At 35.6% G+C, this 21576-nt stretch overlaps 1 protein-coding gene across 2 annotated transcripts in view; it reads left to right on the forward strand.

Annotated features, from left to right (window-relative positions):
* The first annotated feature begins 786 nt into the window (after window positions 1–786).
* Window positions 787–21576, forward strand: part of SNTG1 (syntrophin gamma 1) — a 957083-nt gene continuing 936293 nt past the window's right edge. For both annotated transcript variants that reach the window (XM_025871422.2, XM_073892760.1), the window contains exon 1: window positions 787–1563. The gene's annotated coding sequence lies outside the window, so the exon portion shown is untranslated. The remainder of the gene's footprint in view (window positions 1564–21576) is intronic.

The raw sequence follows: 21576 nt of genomic DNA on the forward strand, positions 1-21576 counted from the left end.
AGTGCCTGCAAGGCCTGGGGAAACTCTGGACCAGAGAGGCTGGGGGGCGGCGTGGGAGACAAGGGGAAATGCACTGAAAACCTAGGCAAAGGGCCGGGTGGGTTGGGCATTGTTCTGGCTTTAAAAGGGCGGGGATGGTCGAGCCCTCCCACTGACTTTATGCATTTTTATTCGATCCTTTGTGAAATCAGACTCTTCCCACATCCCTGCAAGGAGCCTGGGCCGTGGGCGGCTCTAGATCTCTGCTCTGGGAACGCAACCTCCTGAGGCTCCCGACTCGCCACTCTGTTTCTCGAGGCTCCCCTGGCACTGACACTCACATGAACCGCGTCCGGCTGGATCCTCTTAGCTGCTCTGCAACGGTTCCGAACCAATTCAGCAGCGTTTTAAAAGGTAGCAAAGCCGAGATAAATGCCTTTTCTTTTCTTTTTCTTTTTTTCGTTCTCTGTCTTTTTATTTTTTTAACTAACCTGTCATTTCTGCTTGGAGGGTCCAAGAAGAACCCACGACCTCTTTACTGTGTCTAACCCAGGGATTTCAAATGCGGCTTTTCAGAATTTAAGTATGGTCCCCCTAATTGGTAGTCAAGATTGCAGAGTCTTCCAAAATAACCCTTTCCATTTTCTGTAATTAGAGACCCAAAGAAACTCTGGATTTTCCACGGTACATAATCTATATTTATTCATATTCTCTCTCTCTCTCCCTCCCCCCCCCACTTCCTCGTGCGCGTGTATGCGCGCGCTTGTGCGTGCGTTTCCTTTCATTCCTAGCATTAGGAAACTCGTTCAGGGCCACTGAAAAGTCAGGAGAGGCTCAAATCTGATCTCTCACGGATTCTTACCTCTAATGTCAGATAATGCCCGGAAACGTTGCCACCAAATAAGTATGAGAGTATTATTTTGGAAAAACAGTTAATCCCTACCAAAATATAAAGCGCCAGAGGAAAGAAGGGGAGACTGGAAGACAAGGAAGCCCTTTGCATTCGCTTGTGGAGGAAAGTGCGATCTGGGGAGGGGTTGGGGGGGGTTCCAGTCCGTATACTTCAGCACCGGAGGGGATGGACAGCGTCTCCGGACTGGTCCGCAGCCACAGGGACAGAACTGCGCTGCCCTTGCCGCCACTGTCGTCGCCACAGGAATCTGGACTCCCTGCTCCTCGCAGCTAAAAGGCGGTGCCTCCTGATACCCCTTGGTCCCCCCTTCCTTTCCTTGATAGACGGAAAATAACCCTTCTTATCCACCTGCTACAACTACCATACAGGGCTCTGAGGAGTCCTCTTCTTCCACGGATCAAACTCTCAGCAACAACTTCAAGAATAATTCTCCGTAGGGGGTGGGAGGAATGAAAGCAGGAGCGTGAAGTTGAAGTTCTTAGAGGCTCTGAAAAACCATGGGCTCTGCAGAAGGGGTCGAAATGCTCAAAGGCCCACACTTCATGAAATAAACAGAATGCTCACCGAGAGTTGCAACTATTTTGGGAATAGCTTTGTGAGAGGAGGTTCCAGATCTACTCACATCCCTACATTAGAGAAACTGAAAGACTTCTAATTCCTTTACTTGGCTGGTAAGTGATAATATATTTACTTCTACTTATTTACAACTCTAATGACTTTTTTAAGTAAAGGTTTTAACAGAAAGATTATAAACAGTATGATCTTGCCGTGTGAATTAAGAAGTAGATAATTTTATTTTTCAATGATGTTCCTGCAGCATGATCTTAGGAAACCTCTTCCCTCACAAAATAGTAGGATATTTTACTTCTCTGAAGCCTTTTATGTGACAAGAATATTAAAAATAATATGTATTGCCTTTTATGATTACAGTAAACTCTTGGTTGAGTATTTTTCTTAGTGCTGATCTAATATCTTTTTGAATTTGTGTGTGTCTTCTTTTTTTTCAAAACTAATATAATCTGGCATTTTGTAAAAGGGTCTTTTATGCATGCAGTTTAAAGTGATCTTGTTTGTGTTATATAGTATTCAAGACTCAAAGTTACAAGTAGAGATGGTTTAGCAACCTCTTCTATTTTATTTTATATGATTATAATTTTCCAAACCAGGTATAAAAACAAACACACGTATACATACACACTTGATCCCTCTCTTTACCCCAAACCCCCAAGTATACTTGCACCTGTAGAATCTTACCTAAAGAAATACACACTTTTTTTTACTTAGCATGGTCTTTCCAGCTTTTTAAATCTTAAGACGGCTTGCTCAAACCAGATCTGCCAGAAAGGAGAAAATGAGAAGCTTTAGTGTCCCTTTCTAGGAGAGCTGGCTTTTGATACCATTCTGACTTCTTCATTCTACAAAATGCATTTGTCACTGAAATCCAAAAAGCGATAGGCCAATAGGTTCTTGACAAGCCATAAACTTTAAAGTGTTAATTAAATCTGTTTTCTGTTGATTCTTATTTCTGGAGTCTTCCCCTGGAGGTTTAAAAGTACAAGCTTTCACAGTGACCTTGATAAGCATTCTGCTTTAATAAAAAGGGTTCACTGGGTAGAGGCAGTTATACAAATTTATAGCATATGCCTGACATTTCCCTAAGAGCTTGATCAATTCCAATGAGAACATTCAGTTCAGTGGAGAGTGTTGACTTGCAAGTATGGAGTTCTACAATCATATAAATACATGTGATGCTATATGCATAACCAACACTGTGGAAAGAGTTTGCCCCTTTGAAAAATTACAGTTCTTTAGGTTTCTCTTTTAATTTCATAGTTCATATATAACTGATATAAAATGTCTCTAATATATATCATATCTATACTCCTCAATTTCAACATAAAAATCCTCTGAGGCAGTTAAGATGGTATTTGTTGGTGAGTCTATGGGCCCTTGTTTTGCACTGCCTTGGAGTGGCAGTTCCACTCTGAGAAAAAAATCATTCTTAACTGTCACTTACCGCTTGCCATGAACCTGCTTGCTTAGCAGAAAGGGAGCAGAGTCATCTATGTCATTGAGCTCCTTGGGGGCTGTTTTGCCCTATATAGGTCAGAAATGATAATCTGAGGAAAAGAAAATGTACCATTGATTTGGATTCCCTTCCAGGAGACTTACAATGTGCTCCTAACACAACCTCATTTTCCCCCCTAATTTTAGAGATATGGAAGTGAAATTACCACCTGGAATGATAAATCATGTTTTAAGAGAATGACGGCATATTGTTAGACTTTTATTTTGGTTGTCAATTAATTACCATAGAGAGACTCCCCTGGTTGGCAGAGCATAAAAAGAAAGCAGAGAATGTATTCCAGGAAGCGTGGCCGTTGGTATGTGGCCGCAGTTACCTTCTTAGTGGTAGAGGGGGCAGGCTTGCCCTATGTGTGGCTGAACTGCACAAAGTGAAAGTTACCTTTGCCTGATTGCTCTGGAGATTTAGTCACAGAAATAAATAACTCAGACTCACCCACCCAAGCTCAGGCAAGGTGCATGGAGGCTCATATCAATCCTTATCTTTGGGGAAATGTAATTACGTTGAGATAGACTTTTGCAGACCAACTTAATGCCTACCTACATGCTAATATCTAACTGTCCTCCATTTCTAAAAAAGAAAAATAAATAAATAAAAAGGGAGTTGGTGGGCTAATAACCCAAACCGTCCTTTTGTACAGAATCACCTATCTTTAAAGAGAAATCAATAATTTATTACAGGATATCTATATCTTATTAAAGTAAGCTGTTTTAATAGTTATTTTGGTCTGTTAGAGAAAAAGGATGTATGTAGTTTGGCCAGATAGTAATTCAGCATCCCCTCTCTTGGGAGGCTGGGGGGAGAGTATTGTTGGTAGGGATAAGTGTTGTTGGCTGTTGCTTATATTTAAGACTCAAAAGAGAAAAGCGAAATAGGATTGCATAATCAGGAAAATGTAAGGTGTATATAGGACAGAGGATAATTAACAGTGAGCCCTGGATCTGTTCAATTGCTTTTCTTCTTTTAATAAGAAATAGTTGAGAGTGGGACAGGAAGTTCTGCCCTGAATCTTTAAGTTATGAAATATTATAAAACTACTTCTTGGTTAACTTTTTCTGTAGGCCATCTCAATATTAATTTGATATTCTAATGTAATTACTGATACCATCATATGATATTGGATTTGAATATCTTTAGTTTGCCTTTGGAATTGTTGCTTGCTATATATGTATTTATCAAAACACATATGATTATGAGATGATGATTATTGGAACTTAGGAAGGCCTCTGGTAATCGACTTCTATTTTTGTACCATTTAAAAGATGTGAATTCCAGGCAAACAGCACTTATTCATCCAATTCTAACAAGCAAGGCAATAGCCACTGGTGAAGAAAAGCATATTGTAAGTCAGAAATTATTTCTATAGTCATCTCACCTCCCCAGAAACCTGTAGAGTGAGTCATAAAATAGCACTCAAATGGAAAGAGACCTCTTATTTAGTATATTCTTTCTGTTGAGCTTAGGAGAATGAGTTGTACATGGCATGCATTGAAAGAAACAAACATGCTGCAGTATAAAATATGTTATGCATCATGATGTAGCAGAAGAAGTACTGTTTAACAGTTAAAAGATCAGGATTCTTGAACTGCTTGTCATTAGATCTTGGACAAGTCACTCAACCCACTGAAACAATTTTTCTTCCCTAAAAGAGGATATTTTACCTACCAATCAAGGCACAATGCTTAATATATGGTTGACACCTAAATATTTGTGGGACAAATGAATGGATGCCTACTCTATGAAAGGTTGAGAGTCACAATATGATGCTTTTGAGAGCATTTTGGAAACCTGAGTGCTGTATCTTTGAATTATTATAAATAATCTCCAATAGCATTGATTCCCTCATTCATTGAAAAATTGCCTGCTGATTCCTATATGGTTGACGTATCTCTTGCATTTAAGAACTAAAGTGTAAGTAATAAAATATTTTCCTGTTAACTCAGCATCAATTTTTTTATATATCTTGATTGAATCACTATTAGAATGCAGGTAGGGCCTGGTTTAAAAATATTTATTACTCAAAACTGACACCATGTCTTACACCAAATAGTCAAGCCTAGGTCAGCATGACTCGAGTTCATTTTAACTAGTTTCATTTTGACCTTAAATGGATCAGTCACTGCCTTCATGTCATCATTTTCTGGTCTGTAAAAGAGGGGGAATGATATTATTAGCTATACCAACAAGAAAACTCATAGGATTAAATGGACTTTAAAACTAAATATCCAACAACACACATAGAAGCATTAGATTTGATTTAGGGTGAGTGATGATTGGGTGAAGTGTGGACAACATGGACTGATCCGTGGAGATGTCCTGGAAATGCTGTGATCAGTCCAAAACTTAGACATCTTCAGGAAATCTCAAGTTAAGCAACATCTCATTGCTTATTTTCTTTCTTAAGTTGGAGTTTTAAAATATGATTTCTTAAAATGTAATTTTTGAACATGTGGTCTTTATAGATTTCTGGAGTATCACTAAAAATATTGTGATAGTATGTTTAAGAAATCTAAATTGTTGTGATGAAAATTATAAAATTACCTAATTAGTGATAGAATTTAAAGATTATTTTTGGTTTTATTTGTTATCGGTTACCAAAAAGGAAAAAGGACATAAACTACAAAGAAAGGAAAATGGGAAAAAGGTAGGAAATGAAAGGTCATTAAAATAATGTCATGTGACCAAGAACTGTGAAGCTTGTTGAACACATTCTATACAAAGTGTCAGAAGATCATTTTAGATTTTCATAAATTTAGTCTTCAAATTATCAGCAAAACTAAAGTAATAGTATTTTCTTAAATTAAAAGAATCATCAACTCAGTGCATTAGAATAGTGGCTAATTCTTTATCACTTCATCACATTTAATGCACATACTTGTATAAGTTTTAAAACTAAAATTTGTAAAGTAGTTATAACTACATTTATATTTAGCAAATATATTACCAGTTACTCAACATTTCAAAGAGCTGGAGATTTAATTTTTTAAAGGAATAAATGCTTACCTGATAAATTCACTAAATAAATTTACAGAAAGTAGGAATCTTTTAGAAATGATTTTTAAGTGAATTAGAATTTTAACAATGTTACAAAAATTTAACAATAATGTTACTCATATAAACAGTTGAAAAAAATAATACATTTTGTTTAAATCTTCTCAAACAGCTCTATGGTGAGAAATAAATATCTGAGATTAAGAAATTTAAGAATGTTGATAAGAGAAAAGTGTCAATTGCATGGTTAAAAATACATTGAGTATATATGAAGTCTAGAATCAAATATATTGGTTTTCTCATCAACTCATTATGTGATCTTGGGTAAATCACTTTATCTTAATTTAATAGCTTATCTGTTTTCTTGATTCTCTTGGGAATTCATTATCATGTCTATTAGAAAACAAACACACAAAAACCTACAGGTTTAGTTGAGCTCAAAACTTTTCTTCTTCTGCTTCCCTCAGATATTCTTCTCAAAAACATTCCATACTTTTATGGTGGAAAGTGCATGAGATTTGGGATCAATTGAATCCTGGTATACAGTCTCATTAGCTATACAAACATGGGCAAGGGATGTAAATTCTGAGTCTCTTTATTTTCATATATAAAAGAAAGAAAATTTCCACCTCAAATGTGGTTGGGAACGGTAAAATAACAGGGCATAGAGAATGGTTAGTGCACTGCTTCTTCCCAGCAGGAAATTGGTCAAGTTGGTGTTTGTTATTACTTAGCTTGTCAGGCCAATCTGCATCTGGTGGCTCTCACTATCCCACAGTTTTCTCTTATTATTTCTCTAGATAAATCTCCCATTTTGTCTTCCAGAGCATACTATGCTCATCACTACCTAGTTCTTTTCTTCATGCTTTGTCCTAGACTGTTTCATTTTCTGTTTACTTATCCAAACCTACATTTCTTTTTTTAAAAAAGATTTTATTTATTTATTTGACAGACAGAGAGACAGCGAGAGGGGGAACACAAGAAGGGGGAGTGGGAGAGGGATAAGCAGGCTTCCCACTGAGCAGGGAGCCCGATGCGGGGCTCATCCCAGGACCCTGGGATCATGACCTGAGCCGAAGGCAGACACTTAACGACTGAGCCACCCAGGCACCCAAACCTACATTTCTTTGCATAGATTGTAAATTGAAATGCCTACTGGGCTTAGGCATATAAGCTAATGAGTGGGGCTGGTCAGAAGAGCCTGCAGCAAACTGCAGAAAGCAAGCCCTCCAAGAGGTTTCTGACTCTTAGCTCTTCTCAATTAAAGCAAAATCTGGGGTTGGGCGCCTGGGTGGCTCAGTCATTAAGAGTCTGCCTTCAATTCAGGTCATGATCCCAGGGTCCTGGGATTGAGCCCCGCATTGGGCTCCCTGCTCCACAGAAAGCCTGCTTCTCCCTCTCCCACTCCCCCTGCTTATGTTCCCTCTCTCACTGTGTCTCTCTGTCAAATAAATAAATAGAATCTTAAAAAAAAAAAAAAGCAAAATCTGGGAACTGAAAGCAGAGTTTTGTGTGAAATCTCATTTTCAGCTAATTTAACTTTTAAAGTTTTTTAATAGAACAAATGCACTACAAGCTGGACTCAGTGCGCAGGATGCCTTTGGTCCTGTGGCCAGCAGAACCATTACTTTTCTGCTGTCAGTGGCATCTGTTAGAACTGACATTCTTAGAGTTTTTACTAGTCCTGTTTTTATCTAAAAATAGGAGAATGAACCATGACTTGGCAAAAACCCTCATCTTAATACCTGTTAGAAGTTTACAAATAATAAATCTCAAATAATGATGAGTGGCTGAGATGAAGTAGATACTCCATTACTTGGATGGTCAAAAATACTGTGGGGGGAAAATAGTCCATAGAATAAATAGAAATGAATATAGATCAACAATATTTCATAATGTATTTATTCTAGAATCTCTTCTCACTACTGTCTTTCCCTTTATACATGCCATAGCAACAATAACCCAGATGTTAACCTTGACTAAATTTTAGGCAAAGAAAAAGAAAGATAATAAATTACTGACTACTGTCCATTAAGTGCAAGGCATTTCCTGTATCCCCAACACAAATTTTGGTGCATTCTTCAGGAAAAGGGGGACGAGATCATAGGATAGAAACAACAGCAACTGTCCCCTACAATATTGCTGAACAATCTATCAAAGATTTCTGAGTCATTTAATGTATCTAATGCTGACAGAATACTCAGCCAAGGTGGGCTCCTAGGCTTATTGTCTCTCTAAAAGCTGGCTTTTCTAAGAAGAACATTTTAAGATGAAATGTATGCAACGTGACCTTCAATGTAATTAATGCACCAAAGCTTTGTGGGTGTCCTTTTTACTTTATTACTCAAAAATGTATAATATCAAAAGTAAGGACGGAGTAAGGAAAGTGACTGGTGTGGATCATAGTACTTTCAGCTGGATAGCATTTTTTTTTTCCTTGGAGGGTATTTTTTTTCTAGCATTTTAAAGTAATATATCCTCATTTATCATGATAAGCTTGCTCAATTTTCACTAGACTATTTATCTTTTTTTTCCCCTCTGGTCTGGTTTTAATGTTGAAGAAGTAACACTCCTAAAAGCAGGTTAATTGCTTAAATATTGTACCATGTATTATAGGTAATATGACCAAGAAGTAATATGATAGGGCATATTTAGAGTTAAGGTAAAAAGAGTAGGGTAGTTCCCTTAATTCATAAATAGGCTGTTCATTTTTCTCTTTGGGCTCATCATTTTCTCTGCTTATAAATCCTTTAAGTGATTTACCTGTTACCCACCTAATCAATTTATTTCTTTCTTCCATTTTGTGTTTTCTTTCCATGGCAATAAATTTCTGAAAATCCTCTTGAAGTTGGAGTTAGAATTATTTCATTGCTGCATAGAATCTTCATAGAACATAAATATGTTCCAGGAAAGTTTGCCTTCTTTAATTTCCATTCATGCTCCGATTCTCTGGCATTTTGTATGATGTTAACAGTTTTAAAAGGTCCCCTTTAGGGAATTTCATGTGATTTTCACGGCAGGACTATAAGGCTGACTGTCATTCCTGTTTTCCAAATGAGATAATTGCAGTCTAGGAAAGTTAAATGATTTTCTCTAGATTAAATAAAAATTAAGATTTGGTCAATATTTCATACCTTTCCACATGCTATATGTGGTTTGGGAAGAAAAACTGCCACCTATTATATGCATATCTCACCTAATATATACTTGCTACAGATTGTGATAAAACAACTCAGCAACTGTATTTTACTGACATTTTAGTAAGTTATGGAAGAGTTTAGATTCTTAAGAATCTTGAAGGACTCCCATATTATCTTGACCCTACTCTTACACAGATAGGGAGGTTTGTGGACAACATAATGATATGTTGAACTCATATTTCAGAAGCATCAGGGAGTCATGAAGGACCAGGATTGGTTCTGTTGCAGTAATTCAGATTGGAGGTAATGTGAACTTGACCTAACAGGATTAAGGTTAAAAATGAGCACATTAAAACTGGATGATTAGGTGAGAGTGATGCCACTAATAAAGAAGAATCAAGAAGAGGAGCTCAAATGAGATAATGCCTCTGATACATGCTAGGTAAATGCTAAGCATATAAATGTAAAATGCTCTTCTTTGGAAGGAACCATGTTATATCTGACTTGGGACATATCAAATGAGTGGTAAAAGGGTGTCACAGCCAAATGGCAGGTGAAGGAACCATTAGTTTCAGAAAGAGGGTAAAACCTGACATACCCAACTCAGTCATTGCAATAAAGATTATTGCTGAAGCCATGAAAATATATTAACTTTTTGAGAGAATGAAGAGAAAACAGTTGCTTATGAACATAAACATAAACATTCACATTTGGGAATGGAAAAGTAATAGGAGAGAGGATTATACAAAAGTGCTTAGAAAAGTGTAAGAAGGGAAAATACAAAGAATTTCAAGAAAAAAATAGGTGGTTAACCTTGTTGATGCTGGGTGGAGGTGAAAGGAATAAGGATTCAAGTGCCTTTGGGTTCACCCAAAAGTAGATCATTGGGCATCTTGGAGACAACAGTTTTTGAAAAATGATTCAGATAATCCTTCAGAGTGTGAGGTCCTAAGGATCAAACTAAGGGAAAGGCAATGGAAAGACCACATTTTAGAATGTGGTAGGAAGCAATATAGTTACCTTTTCACTCCCAGTTCACAGCCCCTGCCCATCCCCTTGAAATCCAGTGACACCACATTCCTGGGAAAATGAATACTTTGTTGCATTACATCAGTTTTGCCTGTGGTGATGGAGGTCTGGTGAGAGAAAATGTCATTTATCATAGAGTAAATCTAAAAGAGATACACACAATTACTTGGGAAGAGATCTGCTTAAGCTTTTATTTTTCCCAATACTTAAATATTTATTTTTAAGTGATCATGTAAAATATATAAAATATTCAATAATTGCTTTTTTGTTTTGGAAAATTAACTTTCCTCCACTAGTAATATGTAACATAATTTTGACTTTGCTTGAAAGGCTGAAATTCATCTCAAATAATAATGCCTTTTTTATTAATCCTCCTTTGTATTCTTTTATTTTTTAACTTTTTTTTAAAAGATTTTATTTATTCATTTATTCATTTGAGAGAGCAAGAATGAGAGAGAGAGAGAGCACATGAGAGGGAGGAGGGTCAGAGGGAGAAGCAGACTCCCTGCTGAGCAGGGAGCCCGATGTGGGACTTGATCCCAGGATTCCAGGATCATGACCTGAGCTGAAGGCAGTCACTTAACCAACTGAGCCACCCAGGCGCCCCTCCTCCTTTGTATTCTTATCTATATTACTTGTTTGTTCTGCTTTAGATGTGTAAAATTTCCATATTTTTCTAAAAGAAATTTCTGAGGATGAAAATGGGTACATGAGATCTTCAAACCAATTTAAATCTCCTCTGTACTTTCTATTTCTCATTGAATTGAATGACATAGAAGACCACAGAAGTACTGCCAATTCCATAGGAATAGCTGGAATTTCCAAAAGAGTTCAGGCAAACAAAAACTTTGCTCTTGTCTAATATTCAAATTCCTTTCTCAAACCATTCAAATTCCCTGGATAATTGCCTGGCTTTATTTTGGTACAAAAGGAGTAAATTATCTACTTTTTGGAAGCCAATTAAATTTTCTAAACCACTAGTGTGCCATTTAGCAAATTACCTTTTCAGTGCACTAAAAGGCTCCCCAGTCACCCTAAAGAAGTCAATTTACCACCAAACAGTGGGTGATTTATTCCGTCATCCCTGATGGAATCAGATTGTTTAGAGTGTCAATGTGAGCTTTTGCTTTGAATCAATGAGTCACATTTGAGTCAATGTGGGGCATTGAGTCCATGAGTCTATGTGAGGCTAAGCCATAGAGGGCAGGAGGTGTTTATCAATGTGGAGGAGAGAGAAGGGGAGTGAGAAGTGCAGATAATTTTGTCAACTATTATCTGAATAGAATTCCTATGCTATTACCTGTAAATTTGGCAATGATATGTTAGTTAGCAATCCATGGGCACAAGGAATTATCTGGTTATAAATTTATACAAAAGTTCTTTGTGAAGGAACCATCTCCTTTACTTTTAATGTAGTGACCATTTTTTGTCCTGGTCTTACTTGAGAAATGGAATAATTTATTCCCTGCCAATTATAAATTTGATTGACTTAAATGTAAATGAGCTTACTAAATGCAACTCTTTGGTTATAATCCTTCTCATGATTCTCCATAAAATTACCATAATTGTAGTGATTCATGTCTACTTTATTAGTTAAGGTCATGTTCTGTTACTATTGATATTCTACCTGGCATGTCAAATGGAAAATTTTTTTTAGGATTTTTTTCCTTCTACCTATGGATCATATTTAAAGTAATATATGCATACATACTACATACTATTCTACTGAATAAATTACAGGTGTCCTACACCTACAGATGTCCTTATTTTAGGGGATACTGTCAAAAAATTGACAAATGCTAAATATTTACCAGTTATGCTTATGAATAAATGAAATTGTTTTTGAGAAATAAGCAATTCTATTATATATAATGCAATTTTTGTGAAAATGAATTTCTTTATCTCATATCCAAACTTCAGTTCTCTGAGAAAATGTTTTGTTATATCTATAAAAGCAGTAAAATCAAAGGACAATCAATTAAGTGAAGCTTAGAAATAATTTACGTTATTTTTATAAGCATGTAAAGCCCCCAGCAGGCTAGTTTCTCCTGAATGGAATTAACAAAACTCCAAATGAAATGCAGTCTCTTTCTTCAATGTGTAGTCCCAGAATATTTGCATAAGAGCTTCACTGCAGTGTCTTTAGCTGAGCCAAACCATTGAGTTTTTTCAAGTTTATCAAGGATACATACACATTAAGAGATTGAATCCTAGGAGCAAGATGGCACTCAAATAGATAAGCGTTGTAAGCATCAACCTGAGACTATATTATAACTATTCTTTATGAACATGGAAGTTGAGCGGTTGGAACAAGGCCGATACATGGTCAAAAAAAAAAAAAAAAGTTTGGCAACTAATGAATTACTTAGCATTTCTTTTTGTAAAGAATAAAAGCTCTCTGGCTTCTAACAAAGAGTTTGTGAGCTGTATGGCAGTATTTTGAACAAGGAGATCATTTATAAATGCAGTCTTTATATTTAGGAAATGATTATGGGATGCAGCTGCAGTTTTTAATGACTTTTAATAAAGCACGTTATAAAGTGAATTAGCAATAAATGTTTAACAGATGATACTGAATCAAGACATTATAGAGCATCAGTAGATCTGTATATTGGATTGTTAAAGCAATATATGAGTTCCTGTACTACCACTGGGTTTGTAATTTTCTGGGATATTTTAAAGGAAAGTTCAAAGCAGGTTAAAGTTTAATGAATGGGATTAGTATATCAACTAGCTCCAGCCAAGACAGTAAAAACTTGAGGTGTATAACTGATTAAGTGAAGAATCTGAAAGTTCCTTAAATTTCTACAATATGTAGAATTATTTTTTAATTTAATTTTATTATGTTATGTTAGTCACCATACAATACATCATTAGTTGTAATAATAGTAATGTAGTAATAAATAAATAAAAAACATGTAGTAATCCATGCTTCAAACAATATATAGAATTATAAAATAAGATTCATATGTTAATACATGAAAATAAAATATTTCAACCATTTTAAATTCTTGAGTATTTCATAAAGAAGGGTGAATGTACTTTGTAGAAAGAAATAGTTTGTTAGAAATAATCTGTGTTCAACACTTGTTTTGCTGGCGTTGTCAAAATTCTAAATTTCAATGTCAAGTGGTCAGAATAGTGATGAACAGAGAAGAAAGCACAGCCCATAACTTAATAGTTTCTGTTTGTACAGTATTTATAGGCCACCTCAGTATGCAGAATGATACAGTATAAATTCCTTTTAAAGACTAAGCTTGGTCTCTGACTTCAAAAAGTTTAGTCTAAAGAGGCAAACAGCAGATATCCAGAATCATGAAATCATTACAAGGTAGAACCTGAAATGTACTCACAGATTATCAGGTTAGGAAACTGACCTTCGGAGAATTTTGAGATTTGTTAACAGGTTCAAATTAGTTCATGGCTGAGTTGAAATGGAACCATAAATTATGGTTTAATCAATGATGATACTCCAAGAATAGTAAAAGAAAATTAAATACTGTTTAATGCCCATCATAGATGCAGCTAGAGAAAGCAATGCTATATTTGGATAATTTCTTTTTTCAACTTCTTATTCATTTTTAAATAATTATAGACTCAAAGGAGGCAGAGACTGTTTCTTGTGAAACCTTTCCCCAGCTTCTCCCCAATGTAACATTTTACATAATTATATAACAATACCAAAACCAGGAATTGATACTAGCACAATACTGTCAAACAAACTATAAATCTTGGGGCACCTGGGTGGCTCAGTCGTTAAGCATCTGCCTTTGACTCAGGTCACGATCCCAGAGTCCTGGGATCGAGCCCCGCATCGGGCTCCCCGCTCCGCGGGACGCCCGCCCCTCCCTCTCCCACCACACCCGCTTGTGTTCCCTCTCTCGCTGTGTCTCTCTCTGTCAAATAAATAAACAAAATCTTAAAAAGAAAACAACAAACTATAAATCTTAGAGTTCATCAGTTTTTATCTCCACCCATTTGTATGTGTGTGTGTTTCTATGTGGTGTGTGTAGTTTTATGTAATTTACACCACATATACCATTACACCACCGTCACAATCAAGATATAGAACTGTTTTATTACTGCAAAAGAATTTCCTTGTTCTGGGGCGCCTGGGTGGTTCAGTCGTTAAGCATCTGCCTTCAGCTCAGGTCATGATCCCAGGGTGCTGGGATCCAGCCCTGCATCAGGCTCCCTGCTCAGTCAGAAGCCTGCCTCTCCCCCTCCCCCCGACCCCACTTGTGTTCCCTCTCTCGCTGTGTCTCTCTCTGTCAAATAAATAAATAAAATCTTAAAAAAAAAAAGGATTTCCTTGTTCTAACCCTTAATAGTGTGACCCACTACCCACTTACCTGTCAACCACTAACCGCTCTCTAGAATTTTGCCATTTTGTCATTTTGAGAATGTTATATAAGTGCAGTCATACAATATATAATCTTTTGAGAGTGACTTTTGTTTTTCCCACTCAGCATAATGCCTTTGAGATCCATCCAAGTTGGTGCATATTGTCAGAAATTTATCCTTTGAATTGCTGAATAGTGTTCCATGGTACAGTTGTACCAGTTTGTTGGCCCATCTAATGGTTGAAGGACATTTGAGTTGTTTCAAATTTGGGGCTACAATGAATAACAGTGTTATGAATACTCATGTAATGTGCAATTTGTTATACAGTAACAGAGAATCAGAATGTCTCATTATAAATACACTGGACACTTATCAGGATGTTAATAATACATATTCAGAAGGCAAGTAATATACTGGAGAAAATAAAGAATTTTGAGCAAGTAATACTATTTTAAACTGATGGATGGTAGATTTATACCAGTTACTTTTGCTTTATGAGCACTAGTTTCTGATATGTAATAGGTGTAAAACAATAATATTTGTCTAAGAATTAATGCAAAGCTTAAATAATTCAATAATGTTCCCACACAATTACTTATTTTCTAAAAAAAATCTTCATTAATGCCATATTTAGTTGATTTTATAATCTCTCACACATTCTATAACAAAAAATAAGGATATAGTTATGCAAATTTAAAAAACCTAGACATAATACCTACAAATATAGATTATTTGCAATTTACATTATTTAGAAGTTCAAAATACATTTATAAAAACTTAACCATATATTGTGCCACATAGCAAACTAAGCCAAATTTCAAATGTTTAAAATTCTAAGAGCATGGTCTTTAATCAATACCTTTCAATTAAAGAAATTAATTAAAAAATGCTAGAGTCTTTCCAACAAATGGTGCTGGAACAACTAGAGATCCACACACACACACACACACACACACATACACACAAATGAATCTAGACACAAATCTCACACCCTTCTTAATAATTAACTCAAAATGGATCATAGACCTAAATGTAAAATGCAAAACTCTAAAACAAAAGACACAACATAAGAGAAAATCTGGATGATCTTAGGTATGGTGATGACTTTTTAGATACAATACCAAGACACAATCCCTTAGAGAAATAATTGAATAATTGATAAATTTGATTTCATTAAAACTAAAAACTTCTGCTCTGTGACAGATGATGTCAAGAGAATGAGAAGATGCCATGGACTGGGAGAAAATTTTGTAAAAGACATATTTGATAAAGGACTATTACCCAAAATATATGAAGAAGTCTCAAAACTCAACAATAAAAGAACAAACAATCCAATTAAAAAAAATGGGAAAAAGACCTAAACAGAAACTCAACAGACATCTCACAAAGAAGATATACAGATGGCAAAAAAGCATATGAAAAGATGTTCAACAACCTATGTAATTAAGGAATTACACATTAACATAACAATGAGATACTACTATATCCCTGTTAGAATGGCCAAAATGCAGAACACTGACAGCACCTAATGCTGGTGAGGATATGGAGCAAAAGAAACTAATTCATTGCTGGCGGGAAAGCAAAACAGTACAACCACTTTGGAAGATAGTTTTGCAGTTTCTTACATATCTAAACATAATCTAACCATGCAATCCAGCAACCATGCTTTTTGGTATTACTCAAATGAATAGAAAACCTATGTCCATACAAAAACCTGCACATGGATGTGTATAGCATCTTTATTCATAATTGCCAAAACTTGGAAGCAATCTTGATATATTTTCAGTAGGTAGATGGATAAACTGTAGTACATACAGGCAGTGGAATATTATTCATTTCTAAAAGGAAATGAGCTATCAATCTATGAAAAGACCCAGTCTCTCTGTTGTGTTCCTGCTGCTTTGCCTACCACATTTGCTCAGAAGTGCTCAAAAATTGTTGAGTGATTGAATGTCTACCTTTTTAAAGAGGATTAATATTACATATAATTTTTGCTCTGCTGTTTAACTTCAATGCAATTCCATTCACTTTCCTTCTAAACTTTTATTTTGAAAAATTTCAATCCTACAAAATGGTTGAAAGAGTAGTACAATAAACACCTGTAGATCTTTCACAGAGACTTTTTGTTAATATCACTGTCTTTTATTATGGTGTTCAGTGCTGTATTAAGTTATACATTATTTCTAACTATCTCAAACTAGTCCTTATTGCTGCTAATAGTCAGCACTTCTGTAGATTTACCGACAATTTCTCTGTTCGCTATTGCTTTTAAAAAATAGAGAAATAATTTCCAAACATAATATCTGGCCTTTTAGAGTATGTAATTCATTGGTTCTCAGTATATTTACAAGGTTGTGCAACCATCACCACTACCTAATTTCAGAATATTTTCAGCACCCAAAAAGAAATTCTGTATCCATTAGCAGTCACTCTCCTTTTTCCTTTCTTCTCAGCCCTTAGCATTCCTTAATCTATTTTCTGTCTCTATCTTAGAGTGGGTTTCCTTCTTCTGGAGATTTCATGTAAATGGAATCATAAAATCTGTGGTCTTTTGTGATTGGCTTTTTAACCTAGAATAATGTTGTCAAAGTTTATGCATGTTGTAGAATAAATGAATACTCCATTCATTTTCATGTATGTATGATATTCTATCCTATTTTATGAATATACCACATTTTGTTTATCTATTGATCAGCTGATGGGCATTTTGGTGTTTCCACTTTTTTTTAAGATTTATTTATTTGAGAGAAAGAGACAGAGATAGGGAGAGAGAGCATGAGCAGGGAGGAGAGGGAGAAGAAGGCTCCCTGCTGAGTAGGGAGCCAGATGCAGGGCTAGATCCTAGGACCTTGGGACCATGCCCTGAGCCGAAGGCAGACGCTTAACTGACTGAGCCACCCAGGCACCCCAGTGTTTCCACTTTACTGACTGTTTTGAATAGTCATTAATATTAACATCCATCTACAAGTTTTTATGTGAAAATATATTTTCAGGTCTCTTGGGTATCTACCTCAGAGTGAAATTGCTTGTTCATATGGTTAACATTTTGATTAACATTTTGGAAACTGCAAAAGTGTTTTCCAAAGTAACTGCACCATTTTACATTCCCAGCAACAATGAGAGAAGGTTCCAATTTCTGTACATTCTTACCGACACTTGTCATGTCTGCCTTTTTGATTATAGACATCCTAATGGATGTAAAGTGGTTATCTCCTTGTTTTCATTTGCATTTACCTAATGATTAGTGATGGTGAGCATTGTTTCATGTGATTATTGGTTACCTGTATATCTTGTTCAGGGGGATGTCTATACAAATGCTTTGCCTGGTTTTTAAGTGGGGTGTTTGTCTTTTTGGTAATGGCTTGTAAGAGTTCTCTATATTCTGGGTATTAGAACTTTATTAGATATATGATTTCAAAATATCTTCTCCAATTATATAGTTTTTTTTTTACTTTGTCAGTAATGTCCTTTAAAGCACAAAAGATTTTAACTTTGATAAAGTTAAATTTATTTCATACTTTGCCTGTGATTTCGTTGCCATAAGTAAGAAACCACTGCCTAATTCGAAATAAGATTTTCATCTGTTTTCTTCCAAGACTTTTACTGTTTTCGCTCTTACATTTAGGTATTTGATCCACTTTGAGTAAACTTTTGTACGTGCTATGTTGTAGGGGCCAATTTCATTCTTTTGCATGTGTATATCCAGGTGTCCCAACACCATTTGTTGAAGAAACTATTTTTTGTCATTGAATATCTTGGCACTTTGTTGGAAATTGGTTGGCCACAGATGCCACGGTTTATTTTTGGACTCTTAATTTTCTTCATTAATCTAGCTGTCTAATCTCATTCCATTACCAGTCTTATCATTGTACTTTTGTACTCTTTCAAAATAGGCAGGTGGACCCATTCACTTTTATTCCATCTTGCTTGATGCCCATTCACTTATGTGGTGGTTACTTATTTGGAACTTCCTAAACTCAATTTTATAAGGTTTGAAAAGGATGCTAATATGCATTATATCGTCTTTGCTTAGCTAAGAATTTATTTGGGAAAGAGAAGAGGCATAGGCATGAAGGAATAAATAAATACATAAAAATTTATATCCAAGATATTTACTTTTTTGTGATTCAATAAGTTCATAATGGAAATCAAATATGCTTAGACAGAGAAGTAAATGATACAATCTCTGAGACTAGTATGTGTGTGAGCAAGTCTCTTATGTGGTGACTGGTCTGAGGCTGCCACCCATAACCTTAACCTAAATTTGACTTAGTTATTCTCTAGATCTTGTCATGGTTGACTTACTTCAGCATGGATATCTTCTTCTTCTTCTTTTTTTTTTTGAGATTTTATTTATTTATTTGACAGAGAGAGAGATAGCGAGAGCAGGAACACAAGAAGGGGGAGTAGAAGAGGGAGAAGCAGGCGTCCCACGGAGGAGGGAGCCTGATGTGGGGCTCGATCCCAGGACCCTGGGATGATGACCTGAGCCAAAGGCAGACGCTTAATGACTGAGCCACCCAGGCGCCCCCAGCATGGATATCTTCTGATTGTGAATACCTTTCCTTGCAAAAAACACCTTTTCTTCTCATGGCTATCTTTCCTGGTCACGTATACCTTTGTACCTTGCTATAAATATAATAATACATGTTATATGTGTATATATATATATATTATATATATTGCATTTGTGTAACACAGATGTAACATATAATGATATAAATTATAACATGCATTATATACCATATATGTGTGTATATCACTATATAATGTATACATTATATACATATATACATGTTATATGCAACATTATATATGTATTGTATATATGTAATATATACAATATGAATATATAATATGCATATGCAATGTTATATAATATGTATATACTAAAGAACACATTTATATATACAATTATATATCATATACAAAATATGCTATATATAATATGCACGTATAATATGTTGTACATATACATATATAAAATATATATCTAAACTGTATAATATGCTCTTTGTCATATTGCCATGTAGACCTTCTTTGAGGGAAAGCATGATAGAATGGTATTTGCAAACTAGGCAATTTATGGAGGTTTGAACCACATTCCACTTGAATATTAAATTACTAATTCAAGGAGGAAATGCTGTGATTAAGAAAGGAAGGATTACCTTTTGGGTGGGAGAGACCTCAGGGCGAAGCTATTCACTGGAGAACATTCCCCGGGAAGGTATGTATCTTATGATAGTTTTTCTGCCAGGAAGTGAAGTGAATGCAAAGTAAACCCAAAAATAATTGTCAATGCTGTGGTTATCTATAGTTCAATGATATTTCATAAAAAATACAGGTGCAAAAAATATGTTTGTATGTGCCTGTGAAAATATCCTTTTTGAACAGGTAAATAAGTTGATTTAAAATCTAATTTCCTAGGGAAATATGGGTTACAGTATGAAGTGCCTAATTGGTCAAATAGTTCAAACAAATTTATGCATGTGTGTTACCAATGGATCTTTGACAGGATTAGATAAGAAGCCTGGAGAAAAATGCAAGAATAAAGGAATTGCTTCTCTTTGAACTTGTGGAGAAAAAGTCTTAAATGTGGTTTTACAAGTCATTATCATGTATGTCTGTTAGAAGGCCAGAGAAACTCATTTAGCACTAGGAATTTCAATCCGTCCAGTACCACAAAGGTTGAGGGAAGCAAACAAATTTGTCCAGATTACTAGTTAATATGACTGGCCAAGCAGTTTTGGGCCAAGTCTGCTATTCCAGACTTGCTAAATCTTAATCTTAACCCTGTCATGAGAGAGTAGCAGAATAGAAGTGTGTGTGTATATTACAGCTCTCCTGGATAATCTGATGTTGTCTTCTGAGAATGAATGTTTGCAGAGCACCTGATGAAATGAGGAATTAGAAGCATATCATCAGTCACCCCCATACTATTTCCCTTATAAGGGCCCTCAGAGCCATAATTCATTTTTTGGTGTTAAGCAAAGGCAGAGATGCTTTGGAAGATTTTACATGTGGAAAATGCTGGGCCACTGGAAAAAGTGGGTTCATGTGAGGAAAGGAGCTGAGACAGGAAAGAATCACTGAAGCAGGGGAGGTGGCCCTGTTTAAACACATGCTGGTCCCTGCCTTCCCAGTCCAGCTCAAGAGAGATGCCAAGGCATTGAACCAAGGTTTGCAGCATCCAGATTGGTATGTCTGTTGGCCGTGGCCTCTCTTTTGTACACTTGGCAGTGTTCTTTGTTCTCAGCCTGCAGCTCTGGCCCACAGGATGCAAGCTAGAGTCCTGACACCCTGGCTACTGCAAAACCCCAAACTATAATTCAGCAGAGAGCCTGCCACATGTGTTCATTTTGGTCTTTAATTTTTATTTTCTTCTTAATTCTCCATTTGCTTTCCCTACTGGACTATGAGATATGATTGTGCTTTTTTTTTTTTTTAAAGTTCCCTGCTATAATATCTGTGACTTTTCAATGGCCAGGGATACCGATGCTTTGGCGTTCCCAGTTTAAAGGAACTAATCGATAATATGAAAATGAACCCAGTGAAAACCAGTTAAAGTTGAAACTAAGAAATGTTTATGACCACTGAATAAAATCCTATTGGAATGGATCCTGTGGACTTAGTTGGTAAGAGCTGAGTTTCCAAAATGCAAGGTCATTGCAAACTAATGGATATAATTTAAAAGGTTTAGTACATGAATAAGAATCATTAACAGAGTTGGCCAAAATAATGTCAACTAAATTAATACCTTTTAAAAATAAATTTAAAAATTGATTTGGATGAAAGGAACATTTTCTTTTATTTTTTGGATGTGGCTCCTCTAATTATTTGCCTTGAAAATTCAATATGCTTAAAGTTTCGAATCCACTTTTGCTACAATTTCCCTATTTATTAGTATGAGTTGATTTCATTGTGATCTTAATATTCTTTTGAGAATTATTATGCAACTTGCAGTTTTGGAGACTTGTATAAGTATCATTCACATGTTTGGTAATTAAAATATAATTGTCAAATTGGTTCAAGTAAAGTGTTGAGTATCTTGGTTGTGGTGATCGTATTATGCACAGTTTAAAAATATGTGCAGT

Source organism: Callorhinus ursinus, unplaced genomic scaffold (assembly GCF_003265705.2).
Source record: "Callorhinus ursinus isolate GAN/ISIS: 27379988/994484 unplaced genomic scaffold, GSC_fseal_2.0 scaffold5, whole genome shotgun sequence".
In the NCBI taxonomy this organism is placed as follows: Eukaryota; Metazoa; Chordata; class Mammalia; order Carnivora; family Otariidae; genus Callorhinus; species Callorhinus ursinus.